The sequence below is a fragment of the Malus domestica genome, chromosome 09, assembly GCF_042453785.1.
Source record: "Malus domestica chromosome 09, GDT2T_hap1".
Lineage (NCBI taxonomy): Eukaryota > Viridiplantae > Streptophyta > Magnoliopsida > Rosales > Rosaceae > Malus > Malus domestica.
Window position 1 is genome coordinate 24,778,585 of NC_091669.1, and position 8,326 is coordinate 24,786,910.

Here is an 8,326-nt window from a genome sequence, read left to right on the forward strand (position 1 = left end):
GGCTCGAACACACAGCTCCTCGAGAGTTGCCACTTAGGTTGGTTTTCGGGCTTCTAATTGTTGAGGGGCTGCAAGAGGAGGATAAAGTTAGTTCTAAAATGTGCCTTTGTATGGCCTTAGGTATAGGCCTTGAGGCTCACAATCAAAACTAACTAAATGCTTAAGCGTGCCACTGCCATCTTAGTATGGCAGATGTAGAACAAGTGTGTTTTATTCGATTACTTGCACCCCAAGTTATTCTGATTTCCTGCTATCAAAGGATTGTCGTAGATGGGTTAAGTCTACATTAAGTTCTTTTTTGTGCCTTGAGATCAAGGACTTTTATTATCTTGCATGCTTTAAAGGTTAGAAGTCAAGATTTGACTAAGCCATCAGTCTAGTTCTGATGCGTGAATTACTTGACACACAAATTAAACCCTCTTTTTGACAATTGTAGTATAGATGTAAGTAGGGTATCGTTCTAGGCCGGGGATTAGGAGGGATTGCTAATCTATCCTAAATTAATTTAAAAATATTAAACAAGACTCAAGGATACAAAACTAGGCTAAAAACTCTAATAACTCGAAACACACTTAAAATGACTCAAAATAATGAAAATGATCTTATTAAACACTAAGAACTGAAATGGACGGAAATTGAATTAAAAGACTAACAATAAAGAAAACTAACTAAATAATATAATTTAATAATGGATGGGTGTTTGGTTTTGATGAAAAGTAAATTAAACTTAATTAAATTACAGAATTGACAAAAACATAAAATTAAGGTAAAATGATAAATGACAGACTAGCTAGAGGGTTCTTCTCCACACATGTTATACTTGCATACAAAATGATTTCCAGTTGTTCTTTTAATAAATTGTGAATCTCAATACTCCAGATTAACCGTGAACAGCACTTTTTTAATCTTCAAGTTTTCCTTAAGTTATTGAATTGGACGGAAAAACGCATACAACAATTCAAAACATTCTTCAAAAGTCCCCTACGTGAAAAGCACAATAGCGATACAATCAAAGATCATTAAACTTTGTGAAAACTATAAGCATTGACGAGGCATTCGTAACTATGAAAAGCATGATACTCTTGCCAAGAATTTACTTAACGTGATTGTGACTAGCAACCTTTACTACTTGTGAAAATAAGTTCATAACGATTAGGTGAAATTCACTTATATTCTAGCATCAAATTCATGCATGTAAATTAAGCGTGCACTCTCAACCAACATACACAAATCAGTTTTTATACGAACGGATAAGTAAATTGAAAACACAACTTATGAAATCACAACCGAAGGTAATCAATTCATATTACAAATATATTCATGGTTTCGAATTAACCTCTAACCAACATAAATTTAATTACACATTATTAAAACAAAAATAAAATAGAAGTTTGGAAAGATTTAACCGAGAGAGAGGAGAGTGCTTGCTGCTTCTGCCCACGCTGCCCTTGCGTCAGTCCCCCTCCTTCTCTCTTGGTTCCTCCCTCTCGCTGCCAAGGGGCAGCGTTGCTCTGGTTCCTTATTCTTCTTTCTGTTTTTCAAGGCTGCCAAGGGCAGCTCTCTGTCCTCACTGTTTCCGTCACTGCATCACACTGCCCAAGAGGCAGCACACCTCCTTTCTGTGCACCTGACTTTGCTGTCAGTCTCTCCCCGCGTCTGACCTCTCCTTCTCCTGCGAGCTGCCCAAAGGGCAGCTCCTTTCTCCCGCTCCCAGACCCCTTTATTTCTATTTTTTTTATTTTCTTATTCTATTTCCTTTCCGCGTGTCCTGCTCTTCTTTCTTTTATTATTTCTTTCCGTTTCTGCTGGTTTCTCTTTCTCTCCCGCCAGCAGCCAAGTGCTGCTTTTCCTATTATTTTATGCGCCCCCCAGCTGCCAAAGCAGCATCTGCCTTCCACCTCCTCACGTTTCCACCTTGGATTCCTTCCTTTCCAGCTGCAAAGCAGCTTCCTGTTGTTTTCAGAAGTGAAGAATATGGGAGTCAACGAGGTAAAAAAAATATAAATCATGATGCTCTCTTGCTCCCTCTTTGACCGACTCTCCCCATTTCTTTTGTTTATGCCGTGACATAATTCTACCAATAATCCATGACAGAATGAGAACGACTAAAGCAATTTTCGACGAATTTATTATTTAAAACTCATTTGTGCTATTTTTATTTTCTTTGCATAACAAATCCTATAAACACAAAAATAACGTAAATAGCTCAAAAATGTAAGGAACTAACTAAGAAAAGACGAGTGAATTCGAAGTAAAAATATATATAAATATGATCCGATCAAATACCCCCACACTTAACTTTTGCTAGTCCTCGAGCAAAACCAAGAAAACTAGAAAAAGTACTAACATGAAAAACATTAGTTTCCCCCTATGTGACCCTCATAGAATTTCATTCAAGAAAACAAATCATCAAGAACCATAGCTAGCATCAAGGAACTAATCCAAGTTCATCTTCCTTATTCAAATATTAGCAGTAATCTTTGAATCATCCTTGAAGTGTAGTGTGTGAGATAGCCATGCTAATGCAATTTCAAGTTTTTATTTTTAAAATCATCATATGCAAACTAGTAACCTTCTCACGGGATATACACTCAATCACATATGTGTTTAGTTTTAATGTGTTCGCTCAAAGAATCAAATGTGAAATTTCTACCATAAGCTTGCATAAAGATCACTTCTCCACAGTCATAATTGCAAAACTTAAATCAAGAGGACTTTTATTGGATGTAATGAGGCTTAGAGATAGGGTTATTGAAACGAAAGAATAGGAAAACACAAGTTCCAAGCTACATTGCAAGCAATTCTTTTGTCTAGATTTATAAGAACTCAAGCTCTCCAACGATTCTTCAGAAACCTCCAATCACACCCTTAAACTGAAACTTGAAAAACAATTTTTTTTTCCTTTTTTCTTCGTATACAATTTTTCTTTTTCTTTTCTCTTTTTTTTTTTTTTTTTTTTTTTTTTTTTTTTTTTTTATACAAACATGAAATACCCCCACACTTATTTTTTTTGCCAAACACCTTCAAAGTACTTTACAACATTTCTCATAAGACAATCTCACATTGCTCACTAGCTTGCTTTGGAAAGGGTAAGGAAAAAAAATGTTTCAGGTATAAGGGTAGACATATCTGGAAATAAGAAATAAAAGGCTCAACATACACGGCTCAAATTGGCAATCTAATGATATCATTTTTCTTTGGGAAACATAGTTATTTGGGCCATAGTGGTAAACCTAATGCCTCTATCATTTCCAAGTTCATGCAATCAATGACAAACATTTCGAAAGATCGTTACGCAAGTTCTAGAGATGTATCTCACATAAGTTCATCACACATGAAAGAATAGGAGTGTATGAAAAATGCACACTTTCAATAGGCTCAAAAACTCACATAGGATGTATATGGTCACTAAATTCACATATGAAGCTTTAAGTCATACTTTAGTTTCACATTAACAAGGCTATGTGCATTTGGTTTTTCAAAGATGATCAAACATGTACAAAACTAACAAGAGAATTAGGAATTTCACAAAACACATGTTAACTAAGTTCTTGATGATCATGGTTCAAATTTGATCCAATTATATCATTGGGTCGGGAAACTAACAAAAATCTAATTCAAAACAATAAGGGGAACAAGACAATTTTTTATTTTTTAAAATTTTCCGAAATTTTTTTTTTTTTTTTTTTTTTTTTTAAAGAAAACAAAACTAATTAAGAACACAAAAAACAACAACACAGTTTTTTTATTTTTTATTTTTAAAAGAAAACAAAACTAATTAAGAACACAAAAAACAACAACACAGAAACAAATGAAATTCTGGAGATTTCTACCCCCACACTTAAACTGGACATTGTCCCCAATGTCAGAAAACACTATAATGCAAATAAAAATATAAAATAAAATAAATAAATAATAAGAAACAAAATAACGCAATTGGACTGAAAACTTCCCTAATTTGCAGTAAAATCAAGCGATGACCCCCAAGCTAAAATTCTGCAATCAACTTCAAGGGTGGAAATAACCAAAAGTTCCTGCAAAGAAAAGAAATAATTCAGTTAAGTACGCAAGAAAATTAATTAAAAAAAAATTGCAAACGAAAAATTGAAAATTACGATAAAAGATAATGAATAAAACTAATAAGTAATCATTGGTCGTGCTTGTTGACTTTCCACAGCTTTCCTCTTGAACAGGGTGACACTTAGCTTTTCACTTGCAAGTGATGATTTTATGATATTGTACGGCGAAGCTTTGCTCTTTGGTTATGTTGCAGTTCCTTATTTGTTCTCCAAGCAGATGTGGCAGCTTCTCTAGTTCCTCAGTTCGGACTCCTTCCGCTGGGATGATTGTGCAAGCTGCATTCTTCTCTGCTTGTTTCTTCTGCACAACGGGCAGGCACGAGGGAAAGGTGTTGGTCATTATTTCTTTCTTCAATCTTTCCAAGTGCCCACCTCTTGCTTTCTTTCTCCTTGTCCCTAGCTGAATTGTCTCCACATGCTTCGAGGTATCATTTTCACTTCCCTTACTGTCCCCCAGGCAGATGTGGTAGACGAAGAGAAAGCATAAAATGATGAAGATGAGTACTCGAGAGCAAGGCTAAGTAAGCAATCAGGAAGGGGTTCCAGGCAGTTGGCTCCAGATCGGAAGATTGATACCAAATGCTGGCTGATTGCTCTCTTTCTCCTTGTCGGAAAACAAAGACAAGGAGAAGGACATGGAGAAAGCATGATATGAGATACTCTTGCTTTCAACCTTTATGATATGAAATACTTTTGCTTTGAATGGGTTGTGATGCGTAAAATAAGTTAACACACAAAATTAAACCCTCTTTTTGACAATTGTAGTATAGATGTAAGTAGGGTATCGTTCTAGGCCGGGGATTAGGAGGGATTGCTAATCTATTCTAAATTAACTTAAAAATATTAAACAAGACTCAAGGACACAAAATTAGGCTAAAAACTCTAATAACTCGAAACACACTTAAAATGACTCAAAATAATGAAAACAATTAAATTAAACACTAGGAACTGAAATGGACGGAAATTAAATTAAAAGACTAACAATAAAGAAAACTAAATAAATAATATAATTTAATAATGGATGGGTGTTTGGTTTTGATGAAAAGTAAATTAAACTTAATTAAATTACAGAATTGACAAAAACATAAAATTAAGGTGAAAGGATAAATGACGGACTAGCTAGAGGGTTCTTCTCCACACATGTTATACTTGCATACAAAATGATTTCCAGTTGTTCATTTAATAAATTGTGAATCTCAATACTCCAGATTAACCGTGAACAGCACTTTTTTAATCTTCAAGTTTTCCTTAAGTTATTGAATTGGACGGGAAAACGCATACAACAATTCAAAACATTCTTCAAAAGTCCCCTACGTGAAAAGCACAATAGAGATACAATCAAAGATCATTAAACTTTGTGAAAACTATAAGCATTGACGAGGCATTCGTAACTATGAAAAGCATGATACTCTTGCCAAGAATTTACTTAACGTGATTGTGACTAGCAACCTTTACTACTTGTGAAAATAAGTTCATAACGATTAGGTGAAATTCACTTATATTCTAGCATCAAATTCATGCATGTAAATTAAGCGTGCACTCTCAACCAACATACACAAATTAGTTTTTATACGAACGGATAAGTAAATTGAAATCACAACTTATGAAATCACAACCGAAGGTAATCAATTCATATTACAAATATATATTCATGGCTTTGAATTAACCTCTAGCTAAAATAAAATTAGTTACACATTATTAAAATAAAACCAACAGTAAAATATAAGTATGGAGAGGATTAACCGAGAGAGAATAATTTGCTGCGTTCTTGCCCTGCATCCAGCTCACACACGTTGCCAAGCAGCATCCTCATCTTTCTGCGCACCTCTGACACATGCTGCCCAAGGCAGCGCCCATCCCTTGCGTCAGTCCTCTAGTCTCACGGTTTTGCTCCAGCTGCAAGGGCAGCGTGCTGACTTTGGTTCCTGATTTTCCCGTGCTCACCTCAAGACCGCCCTTTCCGTCCTTTCTCCCGCTCCACGTGCTCAGTGCCTTCCCTTCTTTACGCCTGTCCTTTCACTGCTCCAAACTGCCAAAGGCAGCAACCCGTGGTCCTGCACGTACTGACTTCTCTTCCCCCCAGCTGCCAAATGGCAGCTCTCTCCCCGTGCTCTCTTTGGCTCTCCCCCGCAGCTTCTTGCTGCTCTCTTTGACCTCGCTGCCAAAGGCAGCTGTCTGCCTCTCCCCCTTCTCTATTCTTTGCGCCACCTGGACTCTTATTCTATTCTTTTTCCTGTCTTGCTTCACACTCCCCGCATCTACTCCTCTTTTGCCTTGGATTCTTTCCTTTCTTTGTCCAACTCTTTCTTTCCACCGTTTTCTTTCTTTTTTTTCTACAAAACAAAACCATCATGATGATGTTTCAAACATCATCACGACTTATCATTATTAAATATAATTTTTAATTTAATTTAAAAGCTGATCTACACAGACAGTTTTGACGAATTTATTACATAAAATTTCATTTGTTCTATTTTTATTTTCTTTGCATAACAAATCCTATAAACACAAAAATAACGTAAATAGCTCAAAAATATAAGGAACTAACTAAGAAAAGACGAGTGAATTCGAAGTAAAAATATATATAAATATGATCCGATCAAATACCCCCACACTTAACTTTTGCTAGTCCTCGAGCAAAACAAAGAAAACTAGAACAAGAAGTAACAAGAAAAACATTAGCTTCCCTCTATGTGACCCTCATAGAATTTCATTCGAGAAAACAAATCATCAAGAACCATAGCTAGCATCAAGGAAATAATCCAAGTTCATCTTCCTTATTCAAATATTAGCAGTAATCTTTAAATCATCCTTGAAGTGTAGTGTGTGAGATAGCCATGCTAATGCAATTTCAAGTTTTTATTTTTAAAATCATCATATGCAAACTAGTAACCTTCTCACGGGATATACACTCAATCACATATGTGTTTAGTTTTAGTGTGTTTCGCTCAAAGAAACAAATGTAAAATTTCTACCATAAGCTTGCATAAAGATCACTTCTCCACAGTCATAATTGCAAAACTTAAATCAAGAGGACTTTTATTGGATGTAATGAGGCTTAGGGATAGGGTTATTGAAACGAAAGAATAGGAAAACACAAGTTCCAAGCTACATTGCAAGCAATTCTTTTGTCTAGATTTATAAGAACTCAAGCTCTCCAACGATTCTTCAGAAACCTCCAATCACACCCTTAAACTGAAACTTGAAAAACAAAAATTTTTTTTTTTTTTTTTTCTTTTTTCTTCGTATACAATCTTTCTTTTTCTTTTTCTTTTCTCTTTTTTCCCTTTTTTTTTTTTTTTTTTTTTTTTTTTTTTATACAAACATGAAATACCCCCACACTTATTTTTTTTTTTTTTTGCCAAACACCTTCAAAGTACTTCACAAACGTTTCTCATAAGACAATTTCGCATTGCTCGCTTGGAAAGGGTAAGGAAAAATGTTTCAGGTATAAGGGTAGACATATCTGGTGATAAGAAATAAAAGGCTCAACATACACGGCTCAAATTGGCAATCTAATGATATCATTTTTCTTTGGGAAACATGGTTATTTGGGCCATGGTGGTAAACCTAATGCCTCTATCATTTCCAAGTTCATGCAATCAATGACAAACATTTCGAAAGATCGTTACGCAAGTTCTAGAGATGTATCTCACATAAGTTCATCACACATGAAAGAATAGGAGTGTATGAAAAATGCACACACTTTCAATCGGCTCAAAAACTCACATAGGATGTATATGGTCACTAAATTCACATATGAAGCTTTAAGTCATACTTTAGTTTCACATCAACAAGGCTATGTGCATTTGGTTTTTCAAAGATGATCAAACATGTACAAAACTAACAAGAGAATTAGGAATTTCACCAAACACATGTTAACTAAGTTCTTGATGATCATGGTTCAAATTTTTGATCCAATTATATCATTGGGTCGGGAAACTAACAAAAATCTGATTCAGAACAATAAGGGAAACAAGACAATATTTTTTGGATTTTTAAATTTTCCGATTTTTTTTTTTTATTTATTTTTTTTTTTTTTAAAGAAAACAAAACTAATTAAGAACACAAAAAAAAAAAAAAAAAAAAAAAAAAAAAAAAAAAAACAACAACACAGAGACAAATGAAATTCTGGAGATTTCTACCCCCACACTTAAACTTGACATTGTCCCCAATGTCAGAAAACACTATAATGCAAAAATAAATAAAATAAACAAAATAATAAAAAAAACAAAATAAAGCAATTG

At 34.5% G+C, this 8,326-nt stretch overlaps 1 long non-coding RNA gene across 1 annotated transcript; it reads right to left on the minus strand.

Annotated features, from left to right (window-relative positions):
- Nucleotides 1-1,272: 1,272 nt before the first annotated feature.
- Nucleotides 1,273-8,082, minus strand: LOC139187998 (uncharacterized). The gene is made up of 2 exons (XR_011571063.1): nt 7,449-8,082; nt 1,273-3,021 (listed from the first exon to the last, which is right to left on the minus strand). It is a non-coding gene; the product is annotated as an uncharacterized lncRNA (long non-coding RNA).
- Nucleotides 8,083-8,326: the final 244 nt, after the last annotated feature.